The sequence below is a fragment of the Micropterus salmoides genome, unplaced genomic scaffold, assembly GCF_014851395.1.
Source record: "Micropterus salmoides isolate LMB-PRFRI ecotype aquatic unplaced genomic scaffold, ASM1485139v1 Ms_hic_scaffold_23, whole genome shotgun sequence".
Lineage (NCBI taxonomy): Eukaryota > Metazoa > Chordata > Actinopteri > Centrarchiformes > Centrarchidae > Micropterus > Micropterus salmoides.
Window position 1 is genome coordinate 11,528,645 of NW_024041484.1, and position 16,560 is coordinate 11,545,204.

Below are 16,560 nucleotides of genomic sequence, written 5' to 3' on the forward strand. Positions count from 1 at the left end.
TGTACACAAATCTCATATGTGTATATTAGGGTGGGCATGTGTGTGTTTGAGCTTCGGCCTGTCAGCAAAACAGAAGCAGGAAAGACTGATCTGGACCGATAAGTCAACAGAATTACAAATCACAGCAGGAAATGAAACAGCCAAGATTTACTGCCATGGAAAGCTCTTTCAGGCACACTGTCTCACATGTTGCATACATGTATCATATACATGCCTTTGTGCTGCATGTCATACACAATGGACCAACATAATGTGAATGGGACTCATGAATTTATGAATTTCACGCAGCACAAAGCATGTGTTTCAGCGTTTTTTCAAAGGCTCCTACCGTAGCACTGTATTTTACTCTGTCTACATATTAACCCGGTGAAATAATCAATGCTTATTTAACTAAAAATGTAAATTCAGCACTATGTCAGCACCTGTTGATGGTGGCTGCACCATCAGAGTCAAATAGACACCTTTTTTGATCATTTCGAAAACGCTCATCTCAGAGCTGTATCGCCTCTATCAGTGAACAAACAACACTCCAGCCGACGCTTGTCAATGCATATAATTGTCACTGAAAAGTCCACATTCATTGAGATTTGCTGCGCATGCGTGTTCTTGCGCAACGCTTTGAGCATCAACTATACTTGAAAGACCACAAAGATGATTCAAACTGATGTTAGAAATTGGGGTCACAAGATGGGAAAAGGGGCAGAAAATTTGTCATAATAAATGAATTATATGTGTGTGCTTTCAGTGCAGTTGCATTAAGGCACAGATGAAAGCCGGTGGAGGGAAGATCTGTGCCTCCTGGCTCAGTGGGAGACACACCAGGCTTTACACTGATAACCTGACAGTGAAGTGAGGGAGTCTGTGAGTTGCTGCCGCACTCACTGTATTCAGGCGTGCAATGAGAACCAACACTCTCACACAGGGCCTATTTCAAGCATACAGAAACATCAAAAATATGTACACAGGACAGGGGTAGGCAAAACAAGAAAACGTAAAAAGGAGGGAAAGGAGTGAAATTACAAAATTGACAGAAACAAAGAGAGAGGCGGAGAGAGAGACAGCTCTGGACAGATTTGCAGCAACAGAGAGACAGAAAAAAACAAACACAGCTCCATTCTGCCTCCCACATCAAACAGCCTTCTCTTCTAAATGTCAGGGCAGCTGGATATCAGGCCTGCCTGTGCGTCTGAGTCAGGCTCGCCTGCCCTCATGGTTTGATTCGTTGTCCTTAAACCTTGACTGTCAGGTGTCTTCTGCAACCAGAGCATGCACCACAGCATTTTATGGTTAATATTTTAGATGCTGCTGCAGCTACAAGGCAAGGGCATAGCAGGGAAGATGACCATTTCTCCGTGGATGGATTTATGTATCCATAAGAGATGTCAGGGCAGTGAGAGAGAGCGAGATGGCCTGGCACTTGGAGAAATATACAGTGGGAACGAAACAGTGGCTGTGTTCCCATGATTATGATTTATCACTTCAGGTAGTGTATGTTTAATCCAGACAGGCCAATCTTACACAGTCCCTCAAAGGGGGGAAGTAAATAGATTGCGTTCAACGTGCTTGTTGTTTGGTGAGGAAAGCTTCAATTTATTTCCGTTCTTGGGTGTTGTTCATATTAAAAACATAGCTTTTTTGCCTCCGTGAGGGAAATTGAAACCCTTCCACTCTTAAATAAAATTACAGTCCAGCCTTTAAACTAGAAGATATTGAGCAATAATTTGACTTATATTTTTATTCACTGGAACACATTTGCTTCTCTTTCTCTATGTCTCACTATCTGCTTCCCTCATCTCTGGCCTGACAGACAGAGCCGAGTCCCAGCGGATATTCTTTTCTCCTCCAACTGTCACAAACCATGACATAACCTTTAAAAAGCCCTTTGGCTCGTTTTCTTACATCAGTCTGCTCTATTTCCGAATAGTACCCTGCCATGATTGGTGCAATTTTTCACTGAACACTCAGCCCACTCTTTTATTAATCAAACATGACATATAGCACTCTAAAATGAAGACCAACTCAATAAAATGAGTGCAGTGCAGTGCAGTGCCAGGAAATGGTACAACACACCTTAACATGACTCTGCTATTAAATGACCAACAGTAATGAGAAACAAGATACAGCAACAGTTTGATTTACACACATACTCCAAGTGGATTTGTGTAAATACTAAAAATCTTTTCCCAAAGTCAGTGGATAAAATATTAAACAGTGTTTTAAAGCAATAGTTCAACATTTTGGGAAAGGTAACACCATCTGCCTACCAACGCTGCTATGACTGTCTAATTAATACATTACATCTGGTTTACCTGTGCAGAGAGGGGTGTTATGGGTACCCGTAGGTCGTAGGAATGGATGCACCTCCCAAATCTTCCAACCATGTTATGCGCATTATGCAAGATTATTGGTTGATCCAACATCCTCTTAGGAGTTTAGATATTTCAGCATAAAACCGCCACAAGGTATCTTCTAGAAGCTAAATTCCTCTTCAATGCACTTGAATCCATCTTGGCATTGTCCTGACCATTTACACTGAACCATATTCTGTGGCTGGCTAAATGTGGCCCTGCTTCCTTGAGGAAAACGTTTAAAAGTATAACAGATTGCTACGGACCGGCTCAAAAACCCTGACATGAATAATGACAAAGTGACGGTACCATTACTTTTATTTTACAATAACACAAACATTTCATTAACATAACTAATCAAACAATGCAGTGTAGTATGGTAATCAGTGAATCAGTAGTGTCAGCATGTGTGCATGAAAGAAATGATGAGTGCGATGTGGTGTTAAGAAAGAAAGCAACGTAATGGAGAGTAGTAATAGGAACTGCGTTTCCCTCCTCTCTTTCTCCTAAGTGCCATGGGTAGGATCTGCTTTATATATGGAGAACAGCGGGCCCGGGTGGCTCCAATACATGATGACGACGACTCCGCCATCTGAAACCTACAAAAAAACACACAGGTGAATATTCAGCAACCAGACATCCCGGGAACATCACACAGATACACAGATGTATATATCCACCAACTTTGTATGTACAGCCTGCACATGAGCCACTGTAAAACCACAACTGTAGTTTTACCCTTCTTACAGTTTACAGTTTACAGTTTTTTGTGCAGATTAATCAAAGGAGATTAAATGTGTTAATGAATGATATCTAGAGTTCCTGTTAGAAAGTTCCTGTTACCTTTGAGCCCAGATATACCTGCTGCTTCTCCCGTTTCCAGTCTTTATGCTAATCTAAGGTTACCAGCTGCTGGCAGTAGCTTCATATCTACATGGAATTGTTATTAACTCTCTGTAAGGAAGAGAATAAGCGTATTCCCCAAAATGTCAAAGTATTTCTTTAAATACACACTGTACATACCTTTAGCCCTGTGGCCCGTAGTGTTGTGTTAGCAGGAATTGCAACATACTATGCAGAATAGTATTTACTTAAGGTCAGTAGTCACAAACTGGCAGGGTTCTGAGGGATTACATTTTGTGATTCACCTTCATACTGGAAGTGCATAATGCGACTGCATGAAGGAGGCACACACTGTAGAGGCATCAAAACCCGTATTCCTTGCCCTCTTGCCTCAGGCCTTGTCATGGTGCTTTTGAAGACACGCATACATGCCTGTTAGCAGCTCACATACATGTACGAATGCACACACCAAAATATGATCTATGCATCTTTGATCTCTGTTCTGACTGCATAAATTACTGGGATTTGCGTTAAAAGCACCTTGGAGGAGGAGAAAGCTGGAAAATTATGAATTCTCTGTCAATTCTCTGGAGAGAGTTAAGGCTTTATTATACATGAGGCAGGTTGGGGGGTGGATTGGATCCGTAGTTAGTAATTTTTCAACAAAATATGTATAGTAATAGTAAAAACAACATGTTAGATATCAATGATTATAGTCAAATCCCAATGACATTTTGTAAGTGTACAGATAAATAGTATATCAGGTGCTATTAAAATAATCTTTATAGCTTAAAAAGGCAGCTTTTCCAGCCATGTTTGTGAACCACTCCCACTAGTTTAGTACAAGAACACAGCTCAAAGAGATTGGTACAGATTTCTGCCAACAAGCTACAAGTAGTGATTCCTTGTCAGAGGGGGGTCTGCACGCAAGCAAACACATATAGGGTAAAACCCATGCACACAAACAAACAACCAGCTGATCCAGCGGGAAGTAACACTGCCCTGAACATTGTTAGTGCCGAAATCAGAATCAATACGTGGAGGCAGATACTGTGAGAGTGAGACAGATGGTATAGATTTAAGCATACTGTGTGGATAAAGGCAGAAACAGAGTGTGCATGCAGACACAGATACAGACAAAAAAACCAACATCTGATGATGTACACATAACTAAGCTTTTTTTGCAGGGAAGCCATGCTGACACGATGCCAGGATTGTTATGGAGTTCCCTTAGCTGATAGCAGCCAGAAAGTCAACAAAGTATCCAGGTGGGAAAAGTTTCCTCAGCCAGCTGTTTACTCCCAAACAAAAATAAAAGCTTCTATTATTCAGCCTATGGACAGTACGAGTACGAGCCTGCAGACCAAACAAAACAGGAGAATTTTCCCCACTCTGATGTGACACTAAATTGAGAAGCAATACAATCTGTACATAAATACTACTGAATGCTATTTCTAAGTCTAGCTATAGCACATTTATTTGCACAGTCATACAAAAAAGAATTGAAGAAGCTGTGGCGATATGATCAGAAAACAAGATGTATTTTAAAACATCTCAGAAGAAGAAAAAACAAAAAACTGAAGATGATAAACAAAGAACACAATTTTGAACCCTGGTGCCTGATTAGGGATTTAATGTTTTGGTCTGGACTGATTGAAACGCAGGGATTAACGGAAGGGGGCAGCAGAAAATATGAGCAACACACAAACAACAAAGGCAATATAAAACAATGCATCCCTAAAAGGTTTGGGTAACACTTTCTATGAAGGTCATCGCTATAATGACTTATGCATATATTTATAACACGATATAATGCGTCCATAAGACATTATAACAGTTGTTATAATCACTTACAAACATGCATTAGGCGCAATAGCAAAGTTCATAACGTATTATGACCTTTTGCAAGAATCTCCGACCATGTTCCATAACACATTAAAACCGCTGAGTCTGCCTCCTTATGAATACACTTTAGTCACCATTTACAATTAGTGATATAAAATGGAATAATAGCTTATAGTAATTTTTAAAGTTATATAGCATGTCTTTGTTTGCTTTAAGTAAAGTGTCTATCTAATATCTATCCCTTACAGGTGGACATAATACCATATGAACAAATTTTAAGAAGTGTGTGTGTGTGTGTGTGTGTGTGTGTGTGTGCGCATTTCTAGCTGAGGGCAGCAGTATAGGTTTTGGGACTCAGGGACCCAGGGCCAGGGAGAAGCTCTTTTTATCCAACCACACACACACACACACACATACAGAGTCTTACTATCTTCGTGGGGACATAATGCATACCCTTATCTTAATACTAATCTGAACCCTAAAACCAAGTCTTAACCCTCAAACAGCCATTTAGAAGGTTGTGCGTTTTGATCCCAACACAGCTGGTCAGTCAGTATAGTGAATCCCTGTTTTTAGATCCCACAAACAGTAAAAAAAAAAACACACACACACACGCACACGCACACACACACACACACACACACACACACACACACACTTATATATACACACACTCTCTGTCTCTCTAAGTTAGGAAAGCAAAGAGAGAGAACAGAGGGGAGGAAAATAGAGAGGCAGTGTGAGACAAGATGGAAAGCAAAGCTGCGATATATACAGTGGGTACGGAAAGTATTCAGACCCCTTTAAATTTTTCACTCTTTGTTTCATTGCAGCCATTTTCCAAAAATCAAAAAAGTTCATTTTATTTCTCAGTAATGTACACTCAGCACCCCATCTTGACAGAAAAAAACAGAAATGTAGAAATATTTGCAAATTTATTAAAAAAGAAAAACTGAAATATCACATGGTCATAAGTATTCAGACCCTTTGCTCAGTATTTAGTAGAAGCACCCTTTTGATGTAATACAGCCATGAGTCGTTTTGGGAAAGATGCAACAAGTTTTTCACATCTGGATTTGGGTATCCTCTGCCATTCCTCCTTGCAGATCCTCTCCAGTTCTGTCAGGTTGGATGGTAAACGTTGGTGGACAGCCATTTTCAGGTCTCTCCAGAGATGCTCAATTGGGTTTAAGTCAGGGCTCTGGCTGGGCCATTCAAGAACAGCCACGGAGTTGTTGTGAAGCCACTCCTTCGTTATTTTAGCGGTGTGCTTAGGGTCATTGTCTTGTTGGAAGGTAAACCTTCGGCCCAGTCTGAGGTCCAGAGCACTCTGGAAAAGGTTTTCGTCCAGGATATCCCTGTACTTGGCTGCATTCATCTTTCCCTCGATTGCAACCAGTCGTCCTGTCCCTGCAGCTGAAAAACACCCCCACAGCATGATGCTGCCACCACCATGCTTCACTGTTGAGACTGTATTGGACAGGTGATGAGCAGTGCCTGGTTTTCTCCACACATACCGCTTAGAATTAAGGCCAAAAAGTTCTATCTTGGTCTCATCAGACCAGAGGATCTTATTTATCACCATCTTGGAGTCCTTCAGGTGTTTTTTAGCAAACTCCATGCGGGCTTTCATGTGTCTTGCACTGAGGAGAGGCTTCCGTCGGGCCGCTCTGCCATAAAGCCCCGACTGGTGGATTGCTGCAGTGATGGTTGACTTACTACAACTTTCTCCCATCTCCCGACTGCATCTCTGGAGCTCAGCCACAGTGACCTTTGGGTTCTTCTTTACCTCTCTCACCAAGGCTCTTCTCCCCCGATAGCTCAGTTTGGCCGGACGGCCAGCTCTAGGAAGGGTTCTGGTCGTCCCAAACGTCTTCCATTTGAGGATTATGGAGGCCACTGTGCTCTTAGGAACCTTAAGTGCAGCAGAAATTTTTTTGTAACCTTGGCCAGATCTGTGCCTTGCCACAATTCTGTCTCTGAGCTCTTCAGGCAGTTCCTTTGACCTCATGATTCTCATTTGCTCTGACATGCACTGTGAGCTGTAAGGTCTTATATAGACAGGTGTGTGGCTTTCCTAATCAAGTCCAATCAGTATAATCAAACACAGCTGGACTCAAATGAAGGTGTAGAACCATCTCAAGGATGATCAGAAGAAATAGACAGCACCTGAGTTAAATATGAGTGTCACGGCAAAGGGTCTGAATACTTATGACCATGTGATATTTCAGTTTTTCTTTTTTAATAAATTTGCAAAAATTTCTACATTTCTGTTTTTTTCTGTCAAGATGGGGTGCTGAGTGTACATTACTGAGAAATAAAATGAACTTTTTTGATTTTTGGAAAATGGCTGCAATGAAACAAAGAGTGAAAAATTTAAAGGGGTCTGAATACTTTCCGTACCCACTGTATATATATATATATATATATATATATATATATATATATATATATATATACTGTATATATACTATATACTATAGGAATGTGGGATTAACATATATTTAGATAATTTCACATGACAAATTGTACATTTAATAAAACTGTCTGTTTCTATTTAGGTTCACAACTGCTATTTCCTCATTTGCAACTCCTAATGCACCTCTAGCCATCTCTCCTTTTGATTTCACAGTCTCAGGAATTCTGTGTGTATGTTTGTTTTGGGGAGTTTTTCATCGTCTTCTCTGAGAGTGCTGGCTGTGTCAGGAAAGGCTGTAGAGAACCTGCAAAGCCCATTGAGACACTATATGATTGTGGACTGACAGACTTGACTTGAGCTGACGAGAGTGTGTCCACGATGGGGGCTATTACAAGTTATTAGTAAGTAGTAATTCCTTACCCTTAAGAAAACAGTTAATATATAATTTAATGTGGATCTACTCAAATTGTTCAGGGTTCCCTGCTCTCCTTTCTTTGTTTCTGTCTCTCTGAAATGTGCCCATTGGCCTAACAGGCAAGCAGCTCCAGTGAGCAGACAGTGGTAATAATTCAAAGTCAGTCTGTGCACTGGACCGCCACACAGACTCATTTAAATACTGCCCACAGCCATTACTATTTCTCTGTCTATATTATTATCTGTATCTCTCCCCTGCTCATTTGACCTACCCATGCTTCCTGCCATGACTGCTTCTACATTCTTTCCCCCCATTATGGCTCATTTGTGTATTCACAGCATCACTCCTTCACCTTCCAAAACTTATTTACTCCCAGCTCTTTTCTTTTCTCCTACCTTTCTCTCATACTATCACTACTTTATCTGTTCACCAAATCCTCAGAGCTCAGGGGTGAGTTGCCAGGATGCCAGGAAGCTCTGATTTACTTATCTTTGTTTGTTGCCCCTGGCAATAATGTTAGAGCTCAGCAAGAGATCACAGCTAGGGCTACGTCAATGTGGGAAATTAGTATGCCTGGATGCACATACCGACTGAATACTGAATGAATGTATGCAGAGTGACATGTATAATACATGTACAGTCTAGACATTTTGGTATGTTTTGCACTCCTCAAAAGCTATACTTTTATGTAGTCATTTTGGCAATTATTTTGTGAAGACATCTTGTTGTTTACCACTGTACCTCCAGCCTGCCTTGTATTTCATTAAAGCAGTATTAACTATTTTTTGCCACTTGTAGGCAGTGAGAGGAGCTGTAATCACACCATTGACATATTATCACATTAAAAAGGTGATTTAGTGAACGTGTTAGCCAACAGTTGCCTATTTACACACCAAGAGTCATTTTGTGTCCAGTATTCACTCTCCTTATAACTCTGTCTCCACCATCTCCGGAGGGAAATATCTGGCACTTCAGCTCTTAAAGACTCACCAGCTAGCCACTAACTTTTTCTGGCTGCTCTTTGGTGCATGGCAGGTAACCCAAACAACCAAAACAGTACACCCGTGTGGCTTTGTCACTGTCAGCAAGGTCTTTCACATTACATAGAACCAGTGTTAACATTAAAATGCTTGATAGTGTAGCTTTAAGTTTTCCCAAATCACCAGAATTGCCTTTTGGCAAAAGAATGTGCCAGAACTTGTTTTAACAATCAAAGCTGAGCACTCAGGCATTCAAATACACCCAACAAGTTTATGAATAAAACATTTATTGTGGAAATATTGCGTTGTTTGGGTACGCTGAGGCTATACTCAAATGAGAAATTTGTATTCTTTATGTGGGATTTCTGACTGGTGAAGGTTTTCTCTGACTTTGCAGGGAGGACTCAAAACCTGTATGTAGTATTTTTTCAGCATAAGAACCATACCAGAATGCAACCTTCATTATCGATAGCAGTTTGTATAGTTTACTCACACTCCCTGCTTCACACATATCTTATTTGGTTTAATGGAAAGAGCTATGTGGATCCATCTGCAGTGGTTAAGGTGTGGGTGAATAAGCGAGTGAAATTCAAGTGAACAAACGGGGGAATTGGAGCATGGTGAAAGATTCAACCTGGGAGTCGTAATCATCTCCAGCTGCTGCCCACCACCTCTCTCATTTCACCCCAGTTCACTGTTGTTTCCCTTTTTCGTCCAGATTCCCTGCTCTCTCAATCCTTATCGCCCCCCACCCCTCCCTTCTTCCCTCGTATAATCTTCCACGCTGCTGGCAGATCTAGCTCATGGTACCCATGGGCTGCGTTTATCCCGGGCTCCCCAGGTAGTCAGGGGAGAGAAGAATCCCCCCACCAAGCCTCACCGCAGGTTCACCAGAGGTTCTCATGGCTTCACTGCATGCCACCCTGCAGCGCACAGTTGGTGCTGACCTACAGAAAAGAAAACATCGGCAAGGATGGGGAATAGGCAGATTATATAGAATTCATAACAAACATTGGTGGAGTTTAGATAAAACAACATCTATCAGACTTTTGAGTGTTACATTCCGAGATGCTGATGTTGTTAACCCCAGTGGCAGGTTTGTAAAAGAGAGTTAATGGTGTTTGAATGCGTACTTGCAAACACAGAGCCCAGCCCTCTTTAATTTTCCAGATATTATGAAGAGAACAAGAAGAGGGAATGGATTATTTCATTGTTTCTCCTCAGACTCATCCGTGCACTTACATAAGACATCATAACAAGTACCACACTTCCCTCTCTTTGTGGCTAGAGGGTTGCCAGGCAACTCCAAGAACGTCTGCCTGGCTGCGTCCCTACCACCTTTTGTGGCCCTCACACACACACACACACGCACCCATGCATATACGCATACAACCCAATCCTAGTTAATCACCTGCTCTCTTCTGAAATTGTCTCGTCTCAGAGGTAGAATGAGGTTACTCAGCTCGGTTGTCTGTGTTTATCCAACCTAATGACATTGCCAGAAAGAGAAGTCTAAAAAAGAGAACAGAAAGTTTGCTGGACACCAGATGACGTGGAGTTTCCCAACTTCCTGGACAGAAGTGGCCAAAGGAACCTGGACCCATACTGAGGCTGTGTCTCTGTTTGTGTCTTCTTTGCAGTCGTTCTTCCTTCTCTCTGCCAAACTGCAATCTGGTCCACACAGTGTCTGATTCGGTTACATTAGTAGATGGATGATATGGGAGAGTAAAAACACAAAACATAGCTACTCAGATGTGCAACATCATCGTATTGAATGGGCATAATTTGCTTGAAGCTTCAAGTCCCCATCGAGTGTGCGGCCACTTTTAGTCAGACAGACGTGACTTCAACAAATATAGATTTTCTTTGCAGGTAAATGAAAAATTAATTATCAATCAGGATCAAGTAGCACTGGAAGACTTACAAGATTTTGAAAAGAATAGTCCAAATTGAAGCTGGAGGGGAAGACACAATGTGACTTTTAGTCCCCAGTATGTGTCTCCAACAATTCTTGATCCTACATTTCCCCCAATACAACTCAATGGCAAGAGATTACAATTGTGAAACTTGAACTTAATATTAATTTCATTATTGAATTGTTATGGTGGCCCATAAAGGAATTAGTGATCATGTTGATGTAACCCAAGGCTAAACATATATATACATACTTCTGATGTACAGTATGTAAGATAGATTTTGGTCCTCAGAGAAATGTAACGTCTTAGCAATAGATAAAAAACAAATATTTCCCATATGTTAGCTCATATTAGCTTGCGTGATCCTTTCCCATTTCCACTGTAACTGCCAAGAATGACCCAGTGTGCTGTGTGTCATTTCAAAAAAAATACTGTACTGTGATTACTATGCTGTACACTGAGACTGGGCTGTAGGCTTGGCTGTCCTGCTCGAGGTTTCTGTCTGTCTGGACCTGATCTATATAATAGAGCCCTGAGATAACGTCTGTTATGATTTAATGCTACATAAATAAAATTGAATTGATTTGAATTAAATTGAAAAATCCATCCTATCCCTCCTCTAAAACGGATTATTATTGGCTTGAAAATATATTTCCCACTAGATGTCCTCTGTATGGCAAGTGCAGGTGCATTAACACTGTGGCAGCCCTCAGCCTTGAATGGACACAGATTTACAAAGGCTTATTTCACATTAAATGCTAGCTAGAAGCAGACTGTGAAATGTTAATGTTTTATTTTAAGGACACCTTGTAAATCAAAAATAATATTTTACAGGACCGAAACACTGATTAAAGCTTAAAAGTACTTTGTACCGAGGAAGCAGAGTAGGCTTGAATAGGAGGGACACGTGGACAAACTTGTTGCAAAGATCACACTTCTCATTTGTCTTTCTTCTTTATCTAGATATTTATTTTAGGTTAGAAACAAAGAGAGGTTTGATATTTTTTCAGCTCTGTGGGCACAAATAACACCCCACGGGTCGATGGGCACCTAAACTGGAATACTGAGAGAAAAAGAGAAGGGGTGTGAGGAGAGTCGGGGAGATGTTTGTGTGTATGCGCATGAGCGTGAAAAGAAATGATGCACAAGACTCAGAGAGATACTGTGGGAAATAGAAGGCTAGAATATAACAATGAGGTGTAGTCATCCGCTGTGGCAAGGAAAAGCACTAGAGATTCCCCAACAGATCGTCTGCCTGTTTTAATAGCCTTTGGGCATAATATCCTCTTTAGATGGGATTCCATTGTCTGGGTAGCTGCAGCCTACCCAGACACACTCAGACTCCAGCAGCATCCACGATTACCTACAGTACTTTCTTTAAGAGGATGTCTTATTTTGTTAATGCCATTGTTTATTTTCTTTTTCCTATACTTCTCTGTACTGAACAGTGAGGTGAATGTACACAAAAATTACATAACACATAATATGTACAATAATTATAACTCAGTTTTCAATCTTATCTGGGGAAGAAGATTATTGTTTTAAATTAGTCTAATAGTTTCCAGGTCATCAGTATTTTAACTTCAAACAAGTCAGTCAGCTGGACTCTATGGGTGGCTGCACTAACTGGCTCCCTCCTGCATGGACCTTTAGATAGGATGTCTGAACTTATTTCAAGTTCTCTCCTGCCAGCCTTTTTCCGCAATCTTCCCCACAGCGGAGGAAGGAAGAAAATACAAGAAATTCCCATAATAGGAAAGGGGCTTTTCTGAGGAAATGGAATTGAACAAGCTTGTCTAGTCAGCCCTCTATTGACTCAAGGGCCAGGGCTATCTGTGGAAGCCGGCAAAATGGACCTCATCATCCAAGTGGAAGTGGATTGTTTGTTTCCTGGACTTGTCCAAATAAGCAACAACACACAATTAAAACAATTGTTTGTGGAACGTGCGTTACAACAGGTGAAAACGTGGATGGTCTGGATTCCTGTGATGTAGTTGTGAAATGATGCATCCAGGCTATTGGTTTGGTTTTGCTGGTGTTTACAACACACAACATGGCGGCCATACCTCCAGAATACGCAGGAGGTAGTGAGGACAGAGCAGAGAGTGCGTGAGGGTGCTATTTATCCCACATGCAAAGCCATCACACACAACAGCAAGCCACTAAATGTACTTTTAATCTACTTAATCAGGTGGCCAGATGACAATGACATTACCTTATCATTTTTGTGTTGGTGTGTGTGTGTGCTTGTGGCACTTAATGGATTTTCTCCAAGACTCAGATAAGCCTATATACCTGAAGTGCAAAATGCTTTCAGTGCAGATCTTATTCAGATTCTGCAGCAGAGTGCCCACACCTTTTGAGCAAGATACAAGGTAAAGTTCACTTTAAAAATAACATTAGAGTAAACAGAGGCAACTTCTTATTGCAGCAGAGCCTGCACACGCAGTGCCAGTCAAAGGCGGATGGATTTGAAATGTAAATATATCACAATGTTCTACTGGATTACTGACTAGCAAACTAATTTGCAAATAGCTATTCAAAGAGAGGCTGTGACACAGTGGCGTTCTGCTCTTGGTGTGATTAGGTTTGAAGTTGAGATGAAAAGGCAGAGCAGTGTTGGGGCATACAGGTGTTTTTGACCGACCTTCCCCCAACCTTCTGTTTATTTTGGTCTGTTTTTAAAAATGTTAGGAATATGGATCCTGGTAAGGGTGCGGCACACCACATCTTCAGAACAAAGGCCTGTCTCTCTCTCTCCTCGCTCTCTCTGGAGCCCTCTTAAAATTGTTGATAGATTGAGATTGAAGTTGCAAAATGATAAGATAAATGTGTGCAGGAATGGAGAGGTAATTACAATCACAAAAGCGTAGCCTAGCTGTCATACTAAGCTGTCTGATAAAGTGCTAAACCCCCATCAAAACAAGAAAATGAGGGGAAAGAAAATGGGATCTTGTCAGTGACTAACAAACTGTAATTAAGAGCTGTATGGTCTAATTTGAGCAACTCGCCTCTATCAACCAGCAGTTGTATTTATTACTGAACAGGAACAGTTATTTGGTAAATAATAGAAATTTGAATCATGGCAGGTGGTGTCCAAGTCAAGAGGAGTGGGATACCAAATGATACAGTTTGGTATTTTTGACACAGCTCAAGTTTATTTAGAGTGGTATTCAGACAATGATGCAGCAAGGCAGTTATGAAAAGATAAAAATGCCATGATCACTGAAGGGAAACAGAAATCTTGTAACAGTGAAAGAGAAGCAAATAAAAATGGAATGGGAGGAATCTAAACACATAGAGGAAACATGCAAAACAATGTTTTTTCCAATACTAATAATGCATTTTATTTGTCAGCGCCTTTCAAGTCACCTTAGCACCCTTTACAAAACCAGGTAATATGGGAAAAGATAAAGAGGGGGAAAAAAGAAAAAAAACAATTACATGAAGTAATAAATAATATGTATGATAACATTGACAATTACAAAGCACCACAAAAGACTAATCTAAATATGTGAGTTTTCTGTTTTGGTTAAAAAAGAACCAAAAGATGTGCACCGATGTTGCCAGCTGAGACTTCAGGAGAGGTGGTGGTTGGCAGATTTTGTTGTCATCAGACAGAGCCAGGCCAGCTGGTTCCCTCGCTTTCAGTCGTTGTGCTAAGCTAAGCTAACCATGCAGACTCATATTCATCACACAGATATAAGAGGATGCATCTAACTGTCGTGATGACAGCAAATAAGCAAATTTTCCAGAAAGTTGAACTATTGCTTTAAACCTGTATATAGCATGTACAGAATAAGTGCTGGATGTGTGCATTAATAGCTGCACACCTAAAACTCCTTTGCACAAACAAACTACAAATTATATAAATAAAGATGATAAGTGAGACATTGCTTGGTTGAAATTCAGATTCAGATAGTTATTGTCAAAAAGTAGATCAAGTGAGAGTCACTTCACCTCGAGGTCTGATTCCTGTCTATAATAAATGACTAAAGGGAGAGAAAGCACACTGCTAAATTTCAAAGAGAGCTGTTTGGGTTTTTTAAAAGATCACCTCTGCTAAACTTTCCTGTCAACCTGAGATAATTTTCTAGCCTCACTCCCCTCACCCAGCAGGCTTAACCCATGCAGCCTCACCACATTGCTGGAGGCCATGTCATTTATGAATTATTAAAAACAGAGGCATTGCACACTAAATTAATATTCAGACATTTTCTATTATCTGCTGTCATCTCTCTCTCTCTCACTTTCTCGCCCTGCTGTCTGTTATTTTGATGATGATCTGTATTCCTGCGGCATTACGTTGGTCAGGGCTTGTGCCCATTGATGCAACGTGCTGGGCATGCTGAGTGTGGCTAGACTGGGCTGCTCTGTTGTTTCTTACTCCTACACTGGTTTACTGGCAGGTAATTTCTCTTTTCTTTAACTGCACGTTGCTTAGCCTTGCCTGAACCAGTTCCCACCACTACCTTCAAAATAGCATCTGCCCCCCCCACAATTTCTCAGTACACATTTTGAAATGCTACTTTTACAGTCGTCCTACCTGGTTGGGTCATTTGATATTTGCACTGCACCCATTGAACGTTTAGAGCAAGACACAGCTCAGCGGCGAGCACAGTTTCAGACTCAATAAATTATGCATCAAAAAACACATCTCTTAGAATTTCACTTGCTGTATTGCAGTGAGAGCAGTGTGTCTTTTGAATTTCAAACAGAATGGCTCCCCCTAGTGACAAAGACAGTTGTAAAGTCTAGCTGGATAAATAAAAAATAAAAAATCTTGTTACACACCTGCGCTCAAACTTCATTCACAGTTACACAATCTCTGATTTTGCTATATTGTCCAAACTCTACAGTAAACACTTAGCTATGAGTAAATTTGGAGATTTGGGGCAGTATTAGACCCCTTAAAAAATCAAGGAATGTATCATTCAAAATAATTTTGCTCAAAATCTTACATGTTGTGGAATGCTTCCTATTTAACCTCACACTTTGTGTTATTCTGCCCACTTAACTAACCCCAGACTTCACACATAATGAATAATTCAAGCTTGTTGCTTCAAACAGAGCAGTGGTTCTGTCCATGCACTGTGCCCTCAGGGCTACATACAACGTCTTCAGAAAATGAGTGCAGTCCTATATGGTGGGCCATCCTGAGTGTAAAAAGTGTCACCTTAAATATTCAGGTCAGGACAAATTTTTATCACATTTTAATGTACATCTTTATTTTATATTTATGTTTGACTTTTGCAGCACTATTTTTTTTCTCTTACTTTGTTTCTTTTGAATGTTGTGCACCACAACACCAAGACAAATTCTGTGTATCTGAAAACCTACACTACCCCTGTTTCATCTGTCGTCAGATGTCTTCTGATTTGATTCTTTTGACTCACATGATACGCCAAATCTTTCTCTCTGTATTTTACCACACAATGAAGGCTTGTGTCTGTGCTTTGTTCAGTCAAGACTTCAACTGCTCAATGCTATTGCCATTGGCTACTGCCTGCTGAAGTGTTTAGGTAAATAATATTTGCTCTTTCTGTGTGTATTTCTGTACATGCTAATATGTTGTTCGTCCAGAACTTGTCTGAGCATGTTTGTCTGATGTTACGGTCTTGGCAGGGTATGCAGAAAAATCTTGTTTTGTCAAAACTATTTGGTTGAGTAAAGCTTGAAAACATTACTGAATGTGTTCCGAGTCCACCCACGTCTTAAAGAGTGCTTGTGGATTTAGGCACTTGCTTCTCCAAAGAAAATACAATCTAACCAGACAACTACACGAAAAAAGCTT